This window comes from Chrysoperla carnea, chromosome 3, assembly GCF_905475395.1.
Source record: "Chrysoperla carnea chromosome 3, inChrCarn1.1, whole genome shotgun sequence".
NCBI lineage: Eukaryota > Metazoa > Arthropoda > Insecta > Neuroptera > Chrysopidae > Chrysoperla > Chrysoperla carnea.
In genome coordinates, this window is record NC_058339.1 from 7035409 (window position 1) to 7062261 (window position 26853).

General features: G+C 28.4%; 1 protein-coding gene across 2 annotated transcripts in view; it reads left to right on the plus strand.

The window, feature by feature from the left end:
- The window catches only part of LOC123294571 (inositol-trisphosphate 3-kinase homolog), a 134980-nt gene that overhangs the window by 51144 nt on the left and 56983 nt on the right, over positions 1 to 26853 (plus strand). The gene's annotated exons all lie outside the window — the stretch shown is intronic.

Genomic DNA, 26853 nt, shown 5'->3' on the forward strand with positions numbered 1-26853 from the left:
TCATTCAGATTCTGATTCCTCCCCTCAAAAGAATCAACTTGTTGGCAAAAATTACTTGTATTTTCGATAAAATCTGAAATCAGTCTACCAAAAATTGAGTTTTAAGAAAAATAATTTTCATACAAAAGTTTTGCCCCAAAACCAGAATTTTTTATAAAAAGTACTTTTTTTTTTACTAAAGACATCCTGGGGTAGTAAAACCAGGTACTTTTTTTTCATTCCCTCCGAAAATAAGAAGACACGTTTTTTGATATTATTATAATTATGTATTATAATTATGTTTCACAAATTTTGAAGTTATTACTAATGAAATTCTATGATGCTAAAATATACAAATATAAACATGAATCTGTCGATCATCTCTTTTTTTTGCAATTTATTGATAAATTAATAATTATAATAATAAAATAATTACTTACATTTACATATTTGTACACTAACAGGTACAGAAGTTCAAACAATAATTAGAAATAAAATATATATTGCATATAAAGATGCAAACATTTTGAAATGGTTTGTACAAAATGAATGTATTATTTATTTTTACTAATAAAACTAATTGTTTTTTATACAAAGAAATAATATTGACCGAATTGTTTCATTAAATGATGAAAATGTTATCATATATTTGAGGTCAAAATTAACAAAAAATTTCCTTTAGACATTTATCTCTAAACCCTCCAGTTTTTGAGATTCTACAAAAATTTAAATTATTCATGCTCAATGACACATCGAGCCACTTGAGTACCCTTAATCGAGCCAAAAAGGCTGATAGGGCTATACTAGTGTATACAGGACGGCAGAATAGTAAAAGATAAAAATATATCTAGAACCAGCATTTACTTGCCGGGCTCGTTCACCGATAACTACCCGCCTGGCGTTTCGAAATTGAATGGCATATTTTAGCCTATTTGTGGATTTCATATAATGCACATTTCAGTGTATTTACAAATAATATTTATTATCTGATTTAATTTGACGTAATTAATAAATAATGTTTAAGTACATTTTAAGTAATTATAATTTTATGATGATAATAATTATTGTTAAAAAATGATCAATTTTTTTATTTTTACTTTGTTATGTTCATTCTTGCTTCCTTTTAATTAATAAGACGTTTTAATGTACGTAGGTAAGAGATAAATAAGTATATACCTACGTCCATAAACTTTTATATAAGAACAATAACATTCCAGTTAAGGCATTTCGATACAAAAACGAGAGTTTTACTTGAAATCTAAAATTTTGTGAGTCGATTAATGAGTATTTAGTACGCCTTCTGTATATAATATGCAAGGTATACTAAGTTTAGTCTCAAGTTTGTACCGCCTAAAAATATTGATGCTACGCACAAAATTTTGGTATAGGTGTTCATAAAATCATTTAATTAGTCGATTTTCAGTTGTCCGAAACGAAAAAAGACATCAAGCTGAAATTTGTACTTTAATTTTAAAAAAGTAAGATTGAGTTTGTAAATGGGCAACATAGGTTAATTGGGTCTTGGGTTCGTAGGACCCATCTTTTAAACCGTTAGAGATAGAACAAAAGTTTAAATGTTAAAGATATTCCTTATAAAAAAATAAACAACTTATGTTGGAAACATTTTTTCATAAACATTACTGTTTACCCGCGAGGGAGCAAATTAGGCGTAAATTGTAAATTATGAACTATGATCATCATTTTGAACCATAAATTAGATAATTCTGTAAAAATTTAAAATAGTAAATGTCAAACAATTCACGGCCAACTTTTTTGATATACTCAATAAATTATAATTATTTTACATTTATCAAAATTGAATACTGCAGTGAAGCGGGCGGGTATCAAGCTAATACTCTGCCTTGATCACCTACCTCGGTAACGAAATATCGAAAGCTGAAAAATTTAAGAAAATTTTCTATTTGAAATATCTTGAAAAATCGAAAAATTTTATTTTTACTTTTCATCTTATATCGTCTAGTTATAACGTAACTAACTATCAAAAAAGAAGAAATATATTTTTTTTAATTCCTTTAGTTAAAATTACTTGACCACGCTTATACATCCTTAAAAATATCATCTGTATTGAATTATATTTTTCTTATTTTTCTTTGCATGGATAGATTGTAGTTATTTTCATTCAATTAATTCTAATCTTTTCCATCAAGTTATTTAAGTTTTTTTAACGTATTTACACTATTTTCTACATTACTGATGTGTATTGACGCCGCACCGGACGTATACATTTTTTTAATCATATTTATCAATTCATTTCGCGAAACTCTTACAACCTTGGACGCATAATCAAAGAATCAATTGTTTGTATAAAACTTTTATTTACCTGAATTTGTAATGATTATTAATTTCAATTTTTTTTGTTTTATAGGTAAGCAATATTTATTCATTGAGTTTCATAGTGGTAAGTTTTAAAAACCTTATTGGTCTCGAATTTTTAATTATTAGGGATATTCCATTCCTTTCAAAAAATCGAGAAAAACGCAAACAAAATTTTTGTTTTATAATTGGATAAAACTTGGTGGATGGGGTAATTTCGATCCAAAAAGTATAAAAATCCGGTTAATTTAATGATTGGATGCAGAGTTTCTGAGATAACGCAATATTTGGATCGATTTTAGTCCGTATCTTAAAAACTATTCGACCAGTCAACAAATGCACCCGATTTTTGCACTTTTTGGGTCAAAATTACTTTATATACTCAGTTTTATCGAAATTGGAGATAAACAAAATTTTTCGATTTTTTGCAATTTTTTTAAGTACCCCTTTGAAAAAATCGAGAAAAACGCAATAAAACTTTTGTTTTGGAATTTGATGAAAATTCGTGGATAGGGTAATTTTGATTCAAAAAGTATAAAAATCCAGTTAATTTAATGATTGGATGCAGAGTTTCTGAGATATCGCAATATTTGTATCGATTTTAGTCCGGATCTCAATAACTATTCGACCAGTCAACAAATGCACCCGATTTTTGTTCTAAAAACAAGTAAAATTTTCTTTTTACTTTAGCCTAGGCCTAATATTTAACATTGAAGCTTGAAATGATGTTATTATTTGATAATAATTCAAAATTGGGACAGTTCTGGTTTCTTGGGTCCAATACTCAACAGAATTCTCCCATCCTTGAACCAATATTGGCCCCGTTGTGGTTGTTATTTTCTCTATGAGCAGTTAACCTATTGTGGTATATTCCGCACATCTTTGTATCAATTATTTACATTTGTAACCTTGACAATCAAATAGCAAAAAAAATCAATTAAATTTTTATCTTATATCGTGTAACGTTTGTTAAAATAAAACGATTAACAAAATTTTTTTTGCATGCAAATTGTACGTGCAACTATGTATTTCAGCATTAACATTATTCTTACAAAAATGTATCGATTCATTTGTAATTCATTTGATTATTTTTATTCATTTAAAAAAATGTTGACCTCTATGTATACATATCACCTCTATACCTATGTCAAAAATGTGGAGACAGTTTAAATACCAATAACTCATATAAGTCTGATCAACAAGTTCAATTTGGTTAAATATAGAAATAATGGCCGTAAAAATACTTGCGGTAGCTTTTTTGAATAATGTCTTGAAAAATGTGAAACATTTTTCATCCTATTAGAAATTTTGAAACATATTAAGGTTACTTTTGATCACAAATTTAAAAAAATATCACCCAAATTTAGTAGGATTACTTACTTGGTTTATTAAAATTGGATAAAATTTGGATGACCCACTAATTTTGGGTCATTCTTTTCAGCTATAATGACAATTTTTCGCTAGCTACCACTTAGGTGATTAATTCCGAGACCAGGACTCCACATTCTTGAAACCTATTACTGCTAAGTTAATTTTGATCACAAATTTGAAAAGTATGGCCCAAATTTAGTAAGATTACAGACTTGGTTTATCAAAATTGGATAAAATGTGGATGTGATAGAGCAAAAGTAAGTTTTTTGGATTCTGATGACGTCATAAAGTTAAAAAATTCGATTGTTTTGATAACACAAGCAAATTTGGCCCCATCTTATTGGAATTTTTTTCAAAAGTTCTGGCTAACCAAAAACAACTATATATTCTATTGATGAAAATTACATGATCCGTCACTGAATTAAATAATTTAAGTACAATAATTATCACCTTCACATTATCATCAATATAAGACAAAAAAACCACATTAATTTATTTCATTCATTAAATTTTTTTTGAATTAATATAATGAATAAAATGTAAATAAATAAATAACTAAAATTATAAGATAAATGTTTTAGATAAAAGTTATTTTCATTCACAAAACATGATTTCCTATCCCAGGAAATGCATTGAAAATTGGAAATTAATTGAATAAATACTTTATTCATAAAATAGGTTTTAAAATAAAGTGTAGTACACCGGATACAATTAACGTTGAATTACAATATAGTTTCTTGACAAATATCACTGTCTAAGAGATTGCAAGTATATAGGTTGTCCCGTGAATCGATGCACATACCGTAAGATCGTATTCTTTTGACAGTTTTAAGTCGAAAGTGCTTTATATATACTGGTACAAATAGACTCGCGGTCTAAAACGGTACATTTTAGGAAAAAACAGAGAGAAATAATAATCAGAATTTAATTTTGTTCATTATGTAATTTGTAAATCATATCTGTAATAAAATTGTCTATAAATAGAAAATAATTTATATATTATTTCTATCAAATGTTCTTAGCCACGGCTACTGCACTGCGGAATTCCGCGCTGGTCGAACTAGTCTTTTGTACTTAAAGAAACATTATTTAATATTAAAACACAAAAAGGTATCATAAATTTTTTTATCATAAAATTTTGGTAATTAAATATTATGAGAGGTCAGTTTTAATTCAGATATTATCGTTTTTATGGATATCCCAAAACCAAAAAAATCAATCTATTTATTTTTATACTAAAGTTCAAAAAGGTTATTAAACCAAAATAAAGTGTATCAACTAATGCAAAATTATCTTTCATTAACATTTTAATTACTCAAACATTATCTCATACATATAAGTTAGATAAAACTAGTTGAAAAATTAATAATACAATTGTTGCTTTTTAAGATAATTCCAAACTTCTATTAGCTTGTCAAGAACTTCACGAAATGTAAATATTATTAGGTAGTAAATTTGTTTAGTTTCGTTTAGTATTCATAAGTGGCATGTATTGGATCATAACTATGATAATAGTTTCGTTAAATATACATAGATGTCGATATACAACTTATAAATAAAAAGACTAGCTTCCATATATTTATGGCCGCAAAACCTGATAAGTAATTGTTATTTTAACAGGTCGTCGCATTTTAATTCATTCCAAAAAAAATTTGAAGTTTTCAAAAGTATCATATTTTAATAATAAGTAGTTTAATATGAGCATTCATGTGTATGTATTTAAACAATTAACTAAGTTAGATGTTATATTGTTATCCTCTACTATTTTGAGATAAGTATTTTGGACGTTGGACATTCAAAAACTTTCCTATGTATTTATCATTGATTAGCTTGTACAAATGATGTTTGTATTGTTTTTATTTTTGATCTAGATAACCTTTTGACATCAGATTTTCGGCGCCGTATAGAAAATTAATTCGCGTTTCTTTTTTTGATTGACTTGTGTGGAAAAAATTGGGTTTCTAAGTAATAATTTTTTGCTGATCAAAGATAATAAGTTTTGTAGCTTTTGAAAAAAACGTGCTTAGTTAACATGAAACGTATTTGTAAGAAACAAATATTATTTTCTTCTCTCTGGATGGAAAGTGTTAACTTTCCTCCCGCTGTGCTCAACGAAGTTGCTGCACAGTTATCTTGAAGATAGGGATGAAAAAGCACCCCTTTTGGTTTTTTCCCAAATATCTCGTAAACAAATCAAAATATTGATATATTTTATACAAAACTTTTTGTAGAGAATCAAATTTCCCATGGGATTAATATTTTTTAAAACTACAAACAAAAATGTTCATGCCAAAATAGTTGAAACAAAAAGGAACAAAAAAGGCCAAAATTTTGATTTTTTGTGATTCTTTTTCTTTTTTGGACAGAGATAGGTATAGGCATTGCTGCAATCATTGAATGAAGAATGCTCTTTTGATATTCTGCCGCTGATTGTCCGTACTAAAATAACAAAATCATTGAAGGATTTCAATATCGTATGTTTTTATTACCCAAAAATTTTCTTTTATAAATAAGGAGAGTTCATTGATTCCAGCATATATTCTTATCAGTTTAAAGTATAAAAAAAAATACTAGACTTAATACTATTATTTTTAATTTACTAGTTCGGTACAAAAATAAACTATAAACGAAAATATCGTATCAATGTCAACTTTATTATTTTTATTTCAATCAAATCTTGTTTTTATTATTAATATTTGATAAAATTATTTTTATTTCAAATGACCTATGTTATAAAATCTTATTATGCGCTCCGTGCATGAGTTTTATTTCAGAGAGTTACCATAGAAACGACATATACTATATAGACTATGGATTATGTATATTGAACATTAGTATTATGCAATTTCTCTTATTTTCAAAATTTCAAATAAGTTTAATTAATTATTTTTTTTCAATAATTTTAATTTGACATTTACTATACCATTTACATGTAAACAATTAAAAATTGGTCATAACAGTTTCCTTAATCGCCACAATTATCCACTGGAAGCGATCACGTCGATCAGAACGTTCTTCATACCATGATCTCGCACAGGGCGAATACAAAGATTAAATAATAATCAATCAGCGGCTCCGTTTGCGTCTACATCGATTCAGGGTTAAACAAACAACAATCATAAAATCAAACAAATTTTTCTTTACCTTTTTTTATCAATAATTATATTGAGAAATTAATATTAGATTTATATAGACTGGGAGATTGTGGGAGATTTGGCCCGATAATTTTTTCGCTTACTTATAGGCCTTATATACATCTGTTTCCAATGATTGTGCGTATTCTAGAGGTCAATTGAAACAAGATAAGCACAGGGATTGATGACAGGCGATGGTTTCTGTCATATTTAAATAAATTTCTGACCTTACAGAAAAAGAACAACCGTTACTTGATGGTTTCACAAACTCTAGGATTATATAGACTATTACCCACTAATGTTTAAGTACTTATGCACTCTGTATATTTACCACGATAAAATATAACAACTTATTAATTTTAATGATCTTGTTAATTTGTTATCATGTTATAAATAATTATCGAAAACACAAACAAAAATCAAAAGGTTTCGTATAATATTGATTTGATTCATAGATAAAATTGTCCAGTTAATTATTCAAATTTATTCATAATTCAATTATTATGTTGTTAATTAATTGAAAATTTTTAAAACACGCTTATGAAGGTTATCTACTACATATTTTATATTATCTACTGCATGTGTTAAGAAAAGTGAACCCATAAAATAAAATCCTATAATTTTGTAGTTAGAAATTAATATGACCAACAACGACGGACGTTATAAGATTAACTTGTCTGTTTTTCTGTGTGCCTGTCTAAGGCAATCGTACCTCCTAAACGGTAGAATCGATTTTGATTTGTTTGTTTTTGTTTGTAAGTAAATATGATCGAGATTGCTATTAGCTGAGACTCAAATGCGAGTTTAGGGTTGTGTATTTAGGGCAGATTTTCTTATAACAAAGCCAAGAATCGATCTAAATACCTTTCAAACAAAAATGTTAAAATTAGTTGATGCGTTTAAGATCTCCGACGCCACAATCGAATCGATCAGACTTGATTTTATATAAGGGGGTACTTAAAATTTTTAATTAATGTGCTATTGATACATTCTGTATAATGTATACTTTTAATTATGCTTATGATGTAAGAAGAATGTACTTGTACAAAATAACTTTAACTTTTTGATCATTTTGATCATAACATTCAAAACAAAACAAAATAACAATAACTCTATTGTTTATATTTATTTTGAATTTTAATTAATATTACCTACTATTCTACGAGCTATACAGGGTGTCTCAGGTAACTACAGACAGAATAATATCGAAAATTTTATATCGAAAAAGTTATCGGATAATGTCAGTTTTTAAGATAATGTGCTTAATTCCGGGACCAGACCTCCACATTCTTGAAATCTAATAGAGCTAGGTTATTTTCGATCATAAATTTGAAAAATATGGCCTAAATTTAGTAGGATTACATACTTGGTTTATCAAAATTGGATAAAATTTCGATGTAATAGAGCAAAATTAAATATTTTGAATTTTGATGACGTCATCAAGTTCAAAAATTCGATTTTTTTAAATAACACAGGCAATTTTGATCCGATCTTATTGGAATTTTTTTTGAAACCCACTAATTTTGGGTCATTCTTTTCAGCTGTGTAAGCTATTAACGAGATATGCCTTCGTTGTTTATCGTTTGTAAAGTTTTATAAAACGGAGATGTTAACGTTCAAATTTCTAGAAATATTTGAAATATTTCCACAATAAATCAATGTAAATCTCTAGTAATTCTTTACATTCAATGTTCTAAAATACGGAATTTGATTTCTTTGAACTTCTTCTTATTTTGTATATTTGAGGTCTATTGAGCCCAGGATGGTTATACTCAAAGTGAGCACACTGTAGATCTATTGTAAAAGGAGGTAAGAGCCTTATTATTAGCGTAGCAAGATGAGGACAGGTCAGAGCAGATGCCCTAGACCTGTATTTCCCATTGATAGTTGTCTAAGTTTGTGTTGTCGAGCAAAATATCAATTGGACAGAGATTAGTATTCGATATAGAATAGTATCGGAATGATATGCTAATTGATTCACCGTGTTCGAATAAACAGGTTATCTGCTGAGGACTGGTATCGGTATCAAGTTATTATTATTTATTTAACAAGTTTATGTTATTTATTTAACATTTTAGTTATTTTTTTTATTTAGAAAAAAAATTTAATTAAAAAAACCATATGTTAATTTTACTTATAATAATATAATTTTAATATAATATGTTAATTTGACTTATATAATTTTTCAATTCCGATCAAACGTGTTTTGAAGAACGAAGTCTTCGTAAAAATGTGTTTTGTGATGATTGTGTCCAGTATTTTAAGCCAGTAAAAATGATTTCGTGTAGTAGACAAAATTGTTTTGATTTTTAAGCCAATAAGCCAGTAAAAAAAAAACAGAGCCAGAACAATGAATTCTAGTGTTGATCACTTTATAGATTTACTACTAAAATAGGTAGTTTGAACAATGTTAAGATATACATGCAAAAAAAGAGAGATTGGATTTTTTTCTCAAGTTAAACAAATAAAAATAGCAATTGTTAAAAATAATATTAACTTAATAATTGTTTAAAACATTGTTTATTTAGAACTATATAGAACAGAAAGGTGATTGAAAAGAATTTCGGATACATTTTATGAGATGTTATTAAAGTGAATCATTCAATTTGAATAAACACAATTTTATAACATGTTATTTTTACATTTATTTATATTAATTATATTTGTTTTATATTACTCAACAGACAATTTGTTTAGAAATTTTACTGTACAATTCAGTACTGTATATACTTTGTACGTTAAATACCATGTCCTATTAGTCGCCGAAACACTAAAAAAAGGTCAAAGTTCGAAAATTTTTTTACAGTAACGTCGGTTTGCAGGTCTCCGAGGTACCTGGTCTATATAATCGATCCAAACTCGTTACTCAGGAGTTTTTAGGTCTCTGAACACGGTTCAACAATTAATAAATGCACTGTTGAACACTTGGACACAGAATAATGCACAGTTCAACAAGTGTTCAACAATTAACTCAGTCAATTGTTTGTTTTCACTTGTAACATATGTATTTAATAAACATGTTCAAAAATGGAAATCTATGTATGTATATCTATGAAAGTTAGCTGACCTGACTTCTTATTTATTTATTCGGGAAATTTTTAACAGTTATTTATGTAATATATAAATATTATGAGAAAAATTTTAAAATGCTTTTCATTTTGATACGTCCATCAAAAATTATGTTTATTCAGTTCGTTATTTAATCTACAAGAATCAATCTCATCGAACGTTTGATCGTGATCATATTCAATTTAATCATGGTTATATCGTTATGTAATATCACTGATGCTACTAATGGCATACCAGCGATATTTATTAAAATGACAAAATAGGTTAAGAATAATAGAGTGATGAGCAGTGTGACAACAAACATAGTGTGTACATCTATACTAAATAGGATCGTAGCTTAATCATGCGTATTGATAAACGCGCGAAAATCATAGCGGGAAAAACAAACTAGTATTGCGATATCTGCATTGTAGTATGAAACTCAAGACCATACTATCGAGTGAAACTTACTATTTACTAATATAAGTGGCGCTAAAGTTTTTATACCATGCAGTATTGTAAATAACGCCATAGTTATGAATCTTACCGCAATATTACTTATATAGAGTATTATTAGGTACGTTTTGATAGCATACCAGCATTGCAATAAACGCCATGCACTTCATAGCATGTAGTTTTTATAAAGTTGAATCATTTTTCTAATAGTTTCGGCGGAGAGTTTATACCAAACTGATTTGCAAGAGTTTATACCAAACTGATTTGAAGTGCAGGAGCTAAATACTTGATTTCTCGTTAATCGAAATTAACTTGGAATCTTTTTAAAGAAGCATCACTGAAATCAGTCCACTATTATTTCCATGGCAGCGTTTGTTGACTCGGCTATTAAAAAATACAAAAGAATTAAAAATATTTAAAATAGAAAGCGACAAATATTTCCATTTAGTAACAATATTTTTTTTTTTTTATAATATAATATAAAAATTTGTAATACTTGTATATATATGATATTATAATGAACCCCCCGCACAACTTCTTAAGGTCGATATTGACGTCAATGTTAGCCTACATTCGGTAAGTTGATTTGTGATGAATACTTAAATCAAGCAGACTAATACTTATGTAGGTACAACAATAAAATAAATACTTAACACTAACAACACTATAGCCTTTATCATTCATTAAATCATTTTATGTTTAAAAAAAAAAAAAAATACAAAAACAGTGACGGAACGAACGACGGGTAATCGGAACCAAAAACACTTGAATGAACAACAATCAATAAAGGTGCCTTTAAGAATTGTGTTAAGTGTGAGCAGAGCATATCTATTAGCTTAAGTGTGTATCAGATTTAAGTATATCCATCCGCGTCATGTTGTTTCTTCATACAATCACCACAACTGTAGTCTTTCCAGTCAATAGTAAAGTGAGTGTGGATATTGATATTTATCTATTAAAATGTGTGCAATATAACTCTTCCCTTTATTATAGACCGTCAGATAGTGACAGAAAAAATCATCCTTTTTTTACAGACTACCAATGATAGAGGACATACAATTTATTAGATCAATCATTTCGTATGCCACATTCATGAGTATGCAAGAGTACACATGCATTAGGCAATGTGGATAAGAAAGATACTATTATATGTTTGCTTTTATGCTTGTTGTATTGTGTAGCGATGACTAAATAATGTATTTGGTCTCTGAACAGCAGTAGTAGAGACCAAATACATTTGTCAGTCATATAGCTACACACATTCAAACAAGCATAGAGGCAAACATATAATATTATCTTTCTTATACACATTGCTTATATGTTTTCTCTCATGCTCATGAATGCTTTATTTACGGTTTGTGGAAAAATGTGCTCATCTATCGATTATCAGTTATGAAGTTGAGTGAGCTTTTAATTGAGCTTGAAAACCTAGGTCAAGTTCAATGTCTGTGTAAGATGAGCGCCTACATACCCACCTTTTTCTGCTTTAAAGATTTTTATCGGTAAAGCTCATTTTTCGAGTTTCGAGCTTATATCAATTCAAAAAAGATACTATATTCGCTTACTGTAAATTGAATGGCTTCTCTTTACTGTCTATAACAGAAAAAAACATAAATATGAATTAACAAAAAACCTTGATTTATCAGCTAAAACTTGGACAAGGGTTGGAAAAGCAACCTTGGATTTATTAGCTTTGGCTCAAACTCGGGGTTGGAAAATCAACACTTGATTTATAACCATATCTTGGTTAAATCTGTTTGAGACTTGGGTCAAGAATAAGGCTGAATTACTTTCCTACTGGGGTTTATATTGTATAATATGCCAGACCAGTCTTATATAATGAAGGTAGAGTCAAATAAAATTATATAATTAATTGTATTGTCATCCTTTATGAAATGATTACTTAAAACTAAAGTTATTTAATTAGCTGGTCACGATTATTCTAAACGATTACAAAAGTGAAACACAAATTTAAAAATTGTCAACTTTCACTGACTCATATACTAATCCGCCACTGAAGAATAGATTATGTAAAACGTAAGAAATTTTGTTATAAAATAAAGATTATTGTAGCGATTTTATTATAATTTTGCATTTATCTTACATCACAACATAATTTATTAGATATAATAAATAATATTTAATAAAATGATATAATTACATCCACATGGCTTAAGTAACGATATCTGGAGAATGGAATTTATTTATCCCACATAAGACTTTTTAAATTATCATCAGTATACAAAATAATTCCACTGTCGGACCGGGCGTGGCAAAAGGGCAAAAATTGAAGTGCAAAACATAATTTGGAGCAAAAAATAAAATTTAAGCTTAGCGGAACTACAGATGCCAGCTGTAATTTTCAAACTGTTCAAAAAAATCGGCAGTTGATTTGTTTCACGACAATGCAATTATCTTTTTACGAGATGACGCTACTGCATAAATATTTTCATCAAAATCGATAGAGCCGATACCGATATATATAAGGTGCAATCGAAATACTTGCCACCGGGGCTGTGTACTCTCGTTACGGCGTTCTTTTTAGTGAATTTTATGAAGATTAATTTTGTATATAAGCTAAAATGTCGAACTCGAGACTATGTTGCTATGAAATGCAAAACACATTAAAAGTACACTTTATAGTTGGTTTTAAGGGTCCCAAGTTTTACTGAAATTCAAAGATTTTATATAAAGTAACCTGTAATTCTGGCACATTTCTTTGTCTTTTGTTTCAATTTTATTTTCTGCAATTCCACCTTACTAGAAATTGATCTAGAATTTCAATTTTGTGGCTAAGTATGTATAGGGTTATAATTATTCGTGCATTTAAAATAAACCTACTCCAATAGAATTTTCTTGAATTTAAAGGTCTTTTGTTTTTATTTTTAAACACAATAGGTGTGTTATTTTACGTTCATAAACTATTCAATTTAAATTATTCGATGATTATACAAAAAAATGAAATTAATTCAATGGTATCGATGAATCATCGATTCAATTTAAACAAAAAAAAAACATAATTTTAAAAATTGATTTAATAATAAACAATGCATAAAATGCTTGCTTATAAATGATTTCTATTGAACCTATTTGGGTATAATTAACTTAAAATCCAGAAATAGACTTATGGTAGAGGATACCAGTTGTTAACAGCTTTTCAAGGTGCTTTAGACCGATTATGGATGCTTAAATTTAAACTTAAACCATACATAATGGGCGAAATAGATGTATGTTAATTGTAGGGCCGGTTCACCTGTTTATAACTAATTTTTCGAGGATGGTACCTCCCTCCCCCTCCCAATCATAGGCTAAGAGTTCAACTCAAAAAACAGGAGTTCAAATGAAGCTTCTCATTTAGATAAATTATTATTATCATAAGTACAAAACCTATATTTTGATATTGTTGATTTTTCCCTAATATAGAATTTGGAATGAAAATTTCAACGGTCTCATGGCAGAAAGACGTATTTGCTAATTTTGAAATTCTTGAAATATTAGCCAGTGCATTTCATTTATTAAGAAATACTTTGTGTCAAATGTTCGGTGGTGTTAAGTTATTTGAAAAAGTTTTATCGTACCGAAATTGTAAACCATCGGTAACCGAAAACTATCAGATCAAACAAATGGATTAATTTTTCATCGGAAACTATCATTTTTTACAAAATATCATAAAAACTTTCCAATCATATGAAAATTTAGTATTTTAAGGTTTGCTGGAATAGATTCAATTGTTCTAAACAAATCGTATTTTTATTGTAATTTGAATTCAATAAGAATTTTAAATTAATATTGCGAGTTTATTGGTTTGTTTTTGTGAGAATTATAAATAACGTCAATCATAAATAATTACGTAACAAATTGAATTCAATCAAAATTCCTATAAATACAAATAAAAACAAGTGAAATAAAACAATTAATTGAGTGAACTGATGAAATACCCTGTATGGGTAATTTTGATTAACGGTATTTGTATTGTTTTTGATAATTTTTTGTTTGTTTTATTTTACAGTTTTGAAGAAAATGGTTACCAAAATTTTGCCTCAATTACCCTCACGGGAAAACAATGATATTTACGAAAAAAGTTGTTAATTTTTTTATAAGAAACATTTTTTTACCTTTTGTTCTATCTCTTATGCTTTACAAGAGGGGTCCTACGACCCATTTGACCTAAGTTGCTCATTTACGAACTCAAACTTTCTTTTTACATCCTGAGCATGCTAAAATTTCAACTTGATACCTCTTTTCGTTTTTGATCTATCGTGTTGACGAACGGACAAACAGAAATGGACTAATTAGGTAATTTTATGACCACCTATACCAAAACTTTGTTCGTATCATCAATATTTCTAAATGTTACAAACTTGTCACTAAAATTAGCATACCCTGATTTGTATTTTATATATACAATGTATAATAATGAATTCAGTGTAAAAAAATGAATTCATTGTAATAATTGTTTTTGTTTAAATAAATAATGAATACCTATGATTCACTTTCAGTAATTTCACACATTCATAACTTTATTTATGTGCATATTAATTATTATTAAATTGATTTAGTTCGAAACGAGTTCTATGAAAAATAAGGGAACACGCAATATTAGATAGGAAAATGGTTTTCGGTGAAATTTTTTCTAACCAACCCTAAAATGTTCTTTGGATCATTTTGGTCAAAAGCTCTCATGGCCACAAAAATTTTTAACGAGTAGTTTTCGATCTATGGGTGATAAAAACTACACATCCCTACATATTAGAAATGTTAAAGTAAGAATGTTTGTTTGTTTGTTTGTATGTTTAATGAAACGGTACAACAATATAGCTCATACACCAGAATAACACATGAGCTATAACTTATAAAGATATATTTTTAAAAAAAATTAAATTTAATCTGACATTTTACTACTTTATCTATGCTCATCATTTTGAACCATAAATTAAACATTTCTGTAAAAATTTAAAATAGTACCTAATCGTCAAACAGTTCATCTTTTCTGATATACTTAATTTTCATCTTTATTACTCAATAAAGTATGACAATTTTACAACTAAAAAAATTGAAAACTGTGCATATATTTAAGCTGTGTAAAACAATCCCTTCGGGTGTTATGGAAGGGGATATATAAGGTAAATATTTGCAATTAAAGTTTTTCTGGACAAAAAATTATTTTTTTTTTAAATTCAACTCATTAAAGACTAAAAGGGAAAATGTAAAAGTTTATCTGTTGTTGTTGCAAAAGTTAGAGGTGAAACCGCAAGTTGCATGTACTATAAACAAATAAAAATAATAATAGATGTTTACAAAACATAATTTTCTACAACAATAGACAGTGCGAAAAGTATTAAAATAAAAAGTGTAGTACGACACTTTACTACAGACAAAAAAAAAAATAAATAAATACCAATCGATAACAACAATAAAAATACCATTGTTACTCAACAAATACTTATTAATAAGAAAAAGTGTGGTCTATCTACATCTATTCTTTACTTAAGCTTTTAATAAAGTTTATCAACACATGTTGATCTAAAATCTAGAAAATTGCATACAAACGGTGCAACAAAACATAATAAAAATATTTTTATGAAAATCAGACAAAAAAATTGTATGTTTTGTACTTTTAAAATTTTTAAAGACAATATAGTTAAAACGTTTTGTCTCATTGTCACTGTATAGAAAAGAATAAAAATTTATGACGTCAATGAGAGCAGGTAGTTAAGAATTTTAATTATTCGAATTTACGGTGAATCTTTTCATTACTTTACAAGGATTTATTGTTAACAATACGATTTAACAAGCTGGAAATATAGCCTACCAACAAAATAGTCTAAGAAATGATCATATTTTGATCGGCTTATTACTTTCTCATGGGTCGTTATTTGAGTTTAGATCAAATGAAGTAACTTTTGATTTAGTGGTTTCGTGTCGAAGTCGACGTTGTACCGCAAGAACTGAAAGAAAAAAGGTAAATAAATTGACAATTGGGAAGTTGAATGGAATCTCTAACTCTATATATTATAAATGCGAAAGTAAGCATGTTTGTTTGTTTGTTTGTTACGCTTGCATGCTAAAACTAGCGAATGGTTTTTAATGAAACTGTACAGCAATATAGTTCATACTTCAGAATAACACATGAGATATAATTTATAAACATATATTAATAAAAATTTTTAAAAAAATTTAAAATTAATTTAATTTTACATTACCATAAATTACAGATTTCTGTAAAAATAGTGGATATAAAATATTTCACGGCCATCTTTTCTGATATACTCAATGAATAAGTACGACTATTATACATTTAAAAAAATAGAAAACCATACATATATTTACCTGTGTAAAACAATCCTTGCCATTATTTCGAGTGTTATAAAAAGGGGATAAGCAAGAGCAATCTTTATCAATCTTTACTTTTAAACCCATCGAAGCGGGTGGGTATCACTCTAGTAATAGTATATGTTCACAAAGTGTATTTTAAGAAAAACGCTTATAATAAAGATCAAAAAGAGTATTCACTAGTTTCCGAACTGATGTTCATCCATTTAATTGATTTTCAAATAATTGATTGAAATGATTCTAATCAGAAAGTGATTACTGTGGCCTCCAAAATTATCGTCCCCCCATATTTAGACGCCTTGTTTATATTATTATTTAGATGAAATTACAAACCAATTATAATATTTTTGATTAAAATATTGTGTTGTCTCAAATTATAATTAGTTATAGAATTTGTATATTTAATTATAATGACGTCAATAACCAAATAAATATCAATATTATAAACAAATTATCATCTAATGATGACCATTCATATTATACATCGATTTTTAAATAATAAACCACTTCAAATCTACACGGAGATTATTTTCTGGGAATGTTTCGTATCTCGCTATTATATTTTTCTAAGGGTTTGTATATCCCGACTTACTTCATCAATATTAATCTATATGTGGGATCATTTTGAAAATGATGCTCATAGTTTAAATGTATACAGGAAAAGTTGTTCCTCCTGTAAGAGTTTACGCCTCCTAGGTAAATTCGACTGTTACTGGTCTTTTCATTAAGAGTTTATTACTAAGAAGTGTTGAAATTTGATCAACACTTCTTTTCCTTCAAACTGAACCGATTTGGAGGATCATCGCCTAGTTTTTAGTTGTTTCGGGTACGGAATCCTAAACTCGCACTTGAAATATAGCAAAAAACACTTCCCATTAAATTACCTTTGCAAACGAAACAAAAATTCAAATTGGTTCGTCCGTTTAGGCGCTATTATATTTTAAGGAGCTTTCGGAACTTCTGAAAACATTCTATAATAATTTTATTCGAAACTGAATATTTAAATATCCCGCCTTATTTCCTGCGTATTGCGTACTGCGTAAAAGGTGCGTACTCTTATACAGACAAGGATAAAAACTTTTCACCGTGTATTCAAGACCGATTTTTAAAAATTAACGAACTTCAAATATAAAAAAAGATATTTGTTTAGTTTTAAAAGTACTCATATGGAAATTAATAATGTTATTTAGTAAACATGTTTTGTTTACATTATTATACCGACTGAAGTCAGGGTTACCAGATCATTTCGATTAAAAAGCGGTAGAAGGTGCTTGATACTTCGATAGATTAAAGTTCCGTCAATGACATTGAAAACAATACAATTTAATTGGTGATTGGTGTTTTATAGAAAAATAAAAAGTCTATGATTGGATAGCTGTTAAAAATTTATATTGAGATCTGTTTAGTCACACTCCCATTAACCAAAATGAAAATACAAATTATGTGCCCATCTCGAACGATACATTTTGTAGACAGAGAGAAGTATTTCTTATTTGGCTAAAAATGGTGACATTGTCTTAGCCTTGAGTAAGGATTCGGAATTCGTCCTTGTAGATTCGGAAAAAAGCGCTAGATAATAGGGTATTCCACTATTTCTGAAAAAGTACTTCAAAATGTTGATTTTGCTAATAAAAAGCCACCAAAAATTTATTTCGGTAAAATATATACGCTTTCTTGCAAAAACTTAAATTAAATTTTAAACCTTTTTTAAACTGTCAAAAACGCGGGCATCCAATTTGATGACGTAATATGGGTATCGCTATACGAAATAACACAAATAATTTTGACGGATATATTCATAGACATCTGATTATAATAAATAAAAATACTTATTATCTATGTATACATTACACCCAGCTGTCTACACTGAACTAACTGATGGTCTATGACTCTTACCGATATGACATCACAGCAGGCTTATCCGCGTTTTAGGTCACGTGATATACAGTTTAAAAATTACGATTTTTAATTTTAATATTTTAAAAGAAAAATGTGCTTTTATGACTCGAAATCAGAATATTTAAGTATATTTTTACATAAATTTTAACCTTTTTCAAATTTCATGATTTATTTTTGACTAACGATAATACCCTATTGTATATCTTGAAATATACAGCATTTTCCCGTAAAGATTTTTTTTTAGCTACCTTAAAGCATCCGATTTAAAAAAATAAAAATAAATAAAACAGTAGTCCAAAACACATTGCCTCTCGTGCTAAACTAAAATCTGGCAACCCTAACTAGATAGAGTACGACATGGAGAGTGCTTTGTAAATATTCAAATGATGTTTACAATTTTCTTTTCGAATGGAATTATTTGTGTTATACATAAAAGTAATGGAATTATTTTTTGTTATTAATGGCTTCTGTTTTTCTGCGTCTAAATAAAAAAAAAACACTGCAATCGATAGCATGAAATATAATATTCACGCGTTAATAACATGCACTTTCTTCTGCAAAATTTAAACGTTATGATATTTAAAACATTCTGACTATTAGATGAATATTATTGTGAAAATTAGGAAAAATTTATAGAACTTTAAAGGTGTATAACAGAATAATCATTCCCTATTCTTGGGCCAACTGTTTAGGGGGACACATATTCTAATAGATACTAAATCTTAACAAAGCTTTGAGCCAAAAGTTTATATCTTGTTTTCTCAAAAATATGGCATTAAAATTAGTCGTACGTAATATTGTAGATATGTTTCATTTTCCATGGACAATTTTCCAATTATTACAACCAGAAAGCAAGATATTTGCCAAAAAAAACTAATTTTCTTGACCATTGAAATTATTTTATGTCCTATTTTCATTACATTGTGTCTCTAATTGTTAAAAATAAAGGCTCACTAGTATTTTTTTTTAGAAGTTGCGCTGTTTTACACCGAAACGCACTTGACTATATTATTATTTATTTGCTTGAATTATTAATTTTCCATTAATACCAGTTTTTGAATGTCTAATTCAAAAAACTTGACATGCATGGCATTGAAAGATGTGATGTAACATTTTAGTTATGGAAACAGATTGATTTTACAATAATTTGGTAAAAATAAATCTTCAGAAAAATTTCCTTTAGTAGATTGAATTCCTTCAATCCGATTTATTTAAATATGATAAACTTTTTATTCCAGGTATATGAAATATACATAGTATATAAAGTTTGTAACGCTTAAAAATATTGATACCATAAACAAAATTTTGGTATAGGTGTTCATAAAATCACCTAATTAGTCCATCTCCGGTTGTCTGTCTGTCTGTCTGTTGTCTGTCATCTGTTTGTCCCTCTGTCATCACGATTTCTCAAAAACGAAAAGAGATATCAAGCTGAAATTTTTATTGCGTGCTGAGGACGTAAAAAGTGAGATCGAATTCGTAAATGAGCAACATAGGTCAATTGGGTCTTGGGTGTGTAGGACTCATTTTGTTAACCGTCAGAGATAGAACGAAAGTTTAAATGTAAAAAATGTTTCTTATAAAAAAATAAACAAGTTTTGTATGAAACATTTTTTCGTAAACATCACTGTTTACTTGTGAGAGCGCATATTATGCGCAAATTGTAGTATTATATGGGTATATCAGTTCTATATGTGTGACATGTATGTTTGTGTAATGTGACAGAGTAATCAACACTGTCTATACATGGTATTTCAACAATTAACTCAGTCAATTGTTTATTTTCACTTGTTGATATTTTATTAGTTCACACCTGCCAAAAAATATGAAATATAATTATTTGATAACCACTAGTTGATTTGATTTAATACTGCAGATGTCAAATTATTCATCCGCATGTTCTAACATAAAATTTTCTTTGACGTTATTTGATATAATTATGAAAACATAAAAATAATAATAATGTTCACAAGAAAATTTACAATTTGATTCATTCATAATTTTTATAAAATTGTTTTGTTATTGATAACTACGATGCAAATTTAAACAATAGTAAGTAAGTAAGTATCAATATTGTATTGTTTTACGCACGTAAGTACATTCATAAAGTATTTAAAAGTAATAAATAATATTTTTAATCATTATTTGCGTTGTATTTGTATGTAATATAGTACCTACATACCATGTGTGTTTGTACCATCTAGGCATATACATATCTGTAGTATGAGGGAATACATTTGTTTAGTAATGAATCTAAGCGAGAGGTATTATATACATATATTGATCATTAGTTGGAAGACGCTTGGAGAGTGGGAGTTTTATTTGTTAATATTTGTATGCACAAAACTCCCACTCTCTGCATGCATACAACAGAAGATCTGTCGTATCGTATCTGTAGTCTTACAACACATGTATATAATACCTGTCGCTTAGATGCATTACTAAACGGATGTATTCTGTCATACTACAGATATGTATATGCTTAGATGGTACAAACACACATGATATAATAAATATACTTAATATGTAAGCATTAGTTATAATTCACCAAGCAAATAGATACATATTATATTGTTTTTACTTAAAGGAAATAATCTACACAAGTGAACCTCCGACAAATGCGATTTATTCCTTGTAAACCGATTTTTGGAAACTTAGCTATCAAATGTTCTCAACCAAGTCGGTTCGACCGTTTAAAGGCTACGATGCCATTGAGAAACATATAGACGCACAGATCAAAGACTATAGGATAGACAAGAAGCAGAAGTATAATTATAAGTGACATCTGGAGTCTGAGGCGATCAACTATTAAGTTTGTCGGCCTTTGCGGGTATGGCTATTAAGTTTAACTACTTTGCGGGGGTGACTATTAACTATTAAGTTTGAAAGCCTGACTCGGTAGAGGCGCTGAAACTCGTATACTACGATTTTACATTAGCTCATATGGGCTGCTTCTCCTCTATCCTATGCTCTTTGGCACAGATAAACACTTTAAACTTATAACACTCCTTCTTAAATCAATATCAAAGAAATGTTCAAAGACATCAGATGAGATGAAAAGGATATTTAGAGAGCTATCATTTTTTGGGACAAATTTTTGGAAATATTTTAATTGAAATTGAAATATTTGAGTTGAGTTTGTTCTTTTAAATTATTGTTTTAAATTACCTAATTATTTTACCATTTCACTTTTCGAAATGAATTGAACCAGGTTTATTTAACCATTCATTTCCATAGTAATTATTTATATGTCATGCATTTTCCAAACTGAATCGATTTTGAAGATCATCGCCAATTTTTTAGTTTTTTCAGGTACGAAAAGCTCGCAAGAACACTCTCTGTTAAATTACCTTTCAAATGAAACCAAAAAAATTTAAATCGGTTCATCCGCTTAGGCACTACGATGCCACAGACAGACAAACACACAGACACACACACATGGCGCTCAAACTTATAACATCCCTTCTTTTGGTTCGGGGGTTAAAAATAAGCATCCATCAATAACTTGTATACATATTTATGCAGAAATATTGATACTATGCGGGTTACTCGGGACTCCATGATCATCACTTTTATTCAAAACCCAATAGTTGAGGAATTTTTAGGTTTTCTACCATGAAACAAATCAAGAAATATTTTTATGACGAATACGTAAATTTTCTGACCGGAAAATTGCATTAAATGCTTATTATAGTATACTAATTAGTAATTACTAAGTATGTAATAAATTGTATAAAACTCAGCACATATTAGAATACTTGCATTATATTTACTTAGAATATACAGACAATACATAGATATATTTTTTACTAATTATTGTTTATTACTTTGTAGGTATATTCAATTTTAATTTATAGTTGATAATCATTTGAGTAGGAAATAAAGCTTTACATTATTTACTTAAAATAAATAAAACAATTTTAAAATATTAATAAATATTACTTAACTTATATACATATATTACCATGTATATATGAAATATATCAAGGTATACTAAGATTAGTCCCCAGCTGGTAACACCTTAAAATATTGATGCTACGAACAAAATTTTGCTTTAGGTGTTCATAATTCCGGGACCAGGATTCCACATTCTTGAAACCTATTTGAAAACCCAAATGACCCAAATTTAGTAGGATCACATACTTAGTTTATTGAAATTAAATAAAATTTAGATGTGATAGAGCAAAATTAAATTTTTTGGATGCTGATGACGTCATAAAGTTAAAAAATTCAAATTTTTTGATAACATAGGCAAATTTGATCCGATCTTTTTCCGATCCGAATTTTTTTTGAAACCCACTGTTTTTTTGAAAACCAGCTGTGATGTCAATGTTTCGCTAGCTATTACTTATGTGCTTAGTTCCGGGACCAGGACTCTACATTCTTGAAACCTATTAGAGCTAGGTTAATTTTGATCACAAATTTGAAAAGTATGACCCAAATTTAATAGCATTACATACTTGGATTATCAAAATTGAATAAAATTTGGATGTGATAGAGCAAAATTAAATTTTTTTTGGATATATGGCCTTGTACAAGAATATAGTTATAATAATTATTCCAAGAAACAAATGTCTTTTTCTCTTAATAATTTCATAAATTAGATTTAAAAATGACTAATTCTATTCTAGTTGAAAGAAGAGATTCATCCAAGTGTGAGTCAATTCAATAAAATAATTAACTCGTGTCAAACAAAAATCACCTTTCAATTGAATTTATAATATGATTATATTAGTCTAAGAGCTGAGTGGCTTTTTTGAGTACATATTTTAGGCACATTGAAAATATTAAAGTTGATAACTTGCAAATGTGTCGATGGTGAAATCGACAATCCTGGCTGGGAGGTTGGGGCGCTTTAGTGACCTATGGAATTTTGAGGAATTTTTTGCATAGGAAAAATTGCAAATTAAAAATTTCATAGGTCACTAACGCCCCCCCCTCCAATCTCTCAGACAGGTTGTCGATTTCACCATCCACACATTTGCAAGTTATCAACTTATATTTTAAGTTTGACTCAAATATGTACTCAAAAAAGCCATTCTGCTCACCAGCTATATACATATGATTATTACTACCCACGCTTTTAAATAAATTCTTCATTGACGGATGATTCATTAATAATTTTTCATATTTCCATAAGTACGAAACTTATGAACTACCTATACGTTATTTTTAATATAAAAAAAAAGCTCACATGAAGTTCATCATCAATATATTGGCATTGCAAGTTTTTAAAATGAAATCAAAGGATTGAAAATATTGAATTTAGATTCGTAAAATAAGGATCGTTTATCAATATAGCTTCGCGAAGCCGGAATTTCAATTTTTACCTACATGTTAGATAGTAAATTAAAAATGTGACGTCAATCAACAAATAATATGTATATTACAAAAACAAAATGAATAAATATAATAACTTATTTGAGAAATAATTTCTTTCATTTCCAGGCATACATACACAATATGTGTGTATATATTAGTGATGTGCCGAATACCCGTGTTCGTTCTTCACGGATATCCGCCAAAAAGATCCGTGTCCGTTTTTTTATTCAGCGAATTTAATACGGAAATTATATTTAGATCTTTTGAAAAGGTACGAATGTGCATCACAGCATGCAAGTTTGCTTATAAAAATAATATCGTTCGCTAGTTATCACTAATATGTTTAATTCTGGGAAGAGAATCCCACATTCTTGAAACCTATTAGAGTTAGGTTAATTTTGATCACAAATTGAAAAAGTATGGCCCAAATTTAGTAGGATTACATACTTGGTTTATTAAAATTGGAAAAAAATTTGGTAGTGATAGAGCAAAATTAAATTTTTTGGATTTTGATGACGTCATCAAGTTAAAAAATTTTATTTTCTTGATAACACAGGCAAATCTGATCCGATCACATTGGAATTTTTTTTGAATCCCACTAATTTTGGGTTATTCTTTCCAGCTGTGATGTCAGTTTTTTGCTAGCTATCACTTATGTGTCGAATTTCAGGAGCATGGCTCCATATGCTTGACACCTATTAGAGCCAGGTTAATTTTGACCACAAATTTGAAAATTATAACCCAAATTTAGTAGGATTACATACTTGGTTTATCAAAATTGGATAAAATTTGGATGTGATAGAGCAAAATTATATTTTTTGGATTCTGATGGCGTCATAAAGTTAAAAAATTTGATTTTCTTGATAATACAGGCAAATCTGATCCGATCTTATTAGAATTTTTTTTTGAAACCCACTAATTTTGGGTCATTCTGTTTACGCTGTGATAGATGATGATGTTGATGATTCGTAACATTGCTGACGTGAATCCATTAGTTTCTTGTGAGTGGGACATTCGAATATTCGTCACATCACTATAGTGTATACATGCATTTGAATAACATATCCGTGTGTTACTTACACACTTAAGTACTTCAGACTTAACTTACTTACAAAGTAAAGTGCCTTTATTAACGCGTAATTTATTGTTCTATTGAATTTAAATTCAATATGTTGCTAGTTATAATAGGTAGTTATGAATCATAACAATCATATATTGATTTGAAACACGTACATTTAAAATATATAAATAATATAGGATAAACATAAATTCATAATTAACAAGCAAATACTAAAAACAGGTCAAATATTTATCAAATTTAAATAATATTCACCAAATAAATCTACGTCATTTAAGTCAAAAATTTATTTATGTCTTCTTCTTCTTAAGATTATCATATGGATTTAATTTTATTGCTGTTGTAGTACTCATTGAATCAACAGGAAAAGATTAAAAGTCTTTATTAGTAATATTAACGAATATGTTTTGTCTGCTTTGATACCTTTGTTTATGAAATCATGTCTTTGACTAAAAGAAATTTGTCATTATGACATATTAGGAGAATAAAAAATTGAACTTTGAGTTATTCTAAAGTTCGAAAATACTATTTGCATATGAAAACAAAGATCTTATAAACAATTGAAAAACACTTTTTGATTGTGATTTCAATCCAGACTTTTTTGAGATAAAAAATGTATCCATATGCTTTGCTTATGATATTTGAAAGAATTCGAAAAATTTTCATATTTTCCGTAATTTTTAAGCTTAGGAACGCAGATGTTAGCTTTGAAATTTAAACGTATTGGATAATTACTGTTGTACTTAGCTTTATAATTACTGTTGATTATTTTTCTTGTAAATTAGTTGAATTTTTGATTAAAATTTTGGTCATAAAATTCACATAAACAACATCTTGAAAGTAACTTAATATATGAGTTACTAAATGCCACCCATCACTGTCTTTAATATTTATTTGTAGTAGGACCACCAAACACGCCAAACATGAGCATTTGTACGTTTTAAACGTTACTCATATTTTCTTCAAAACACCACATGTAGTATTGTACCAGGGCTGACACTTTCTGGATATTATGTGAAAAATATTTAGAAATCATAAATTTTCATTTCTATTTATACCATGCATATATGAAATATACATAGTATATTAAGTTTAGTCCCAAGTTTGTAACGCTTAAAAATAATGATGCTAGGAAAAAAATTTTGTCATAGCTGTTCATAAAATCACCTAATTAGTTCATTTCCGGTTGTCCGTCCGTCCGTCCGTCCGTCCGTCCGTCTGTGGTCACGATAACTCAAAAACGAAAAAAGATATCGAGCTGAAATTTTTACAGCGTACTCAGGACGTAAAAAGTGAGGTCAAGTTCGTAAATGAGCATTATAGGTCAATTCGGTCTTGGGTCCGTAGGACCCATCTTGTAAACCGTTAGAGATAGATCAAAAGTTTAAATGTTCCTTATAAAAAAATAAAAAACTTTTGTTTGAAACATTTTTTTGTAAACATCACTGTTAACCCACGAGAGCGTCAATTAGGTGCAAATTTTATAGTATGTATTAATATAGGAATTGTGTGTTGCCTATTTAAAAGTGAATATCTTTTGTTATTTACGTGACGTCAAAAAACAAACAATTGCGCATCAACACTGTCTACACATTTTTGTATGTGTTATGTGATGAAGAAATCAACACTGACTATGCATGGTATTTCAACAATTAACTTAGTCAATTGTTTGTTTTCACTTGTTTTGAAATATGTTTGTTTAATTAGATCAACTTAAATAACTTTTATATAGGGCGGCTTTGTGCCTTCTCGAAGCTTAAGCGTAAGAAGAGCTGAATGAAAATCAGTAGAAGCTATACGATAATAATGGCTACAAAATCCAGAGGGTATGCGCTATAAACCAGGAATGGGGATATTGGGGGATTATGGTATACAAACAAATACATTAACAAATCTCTT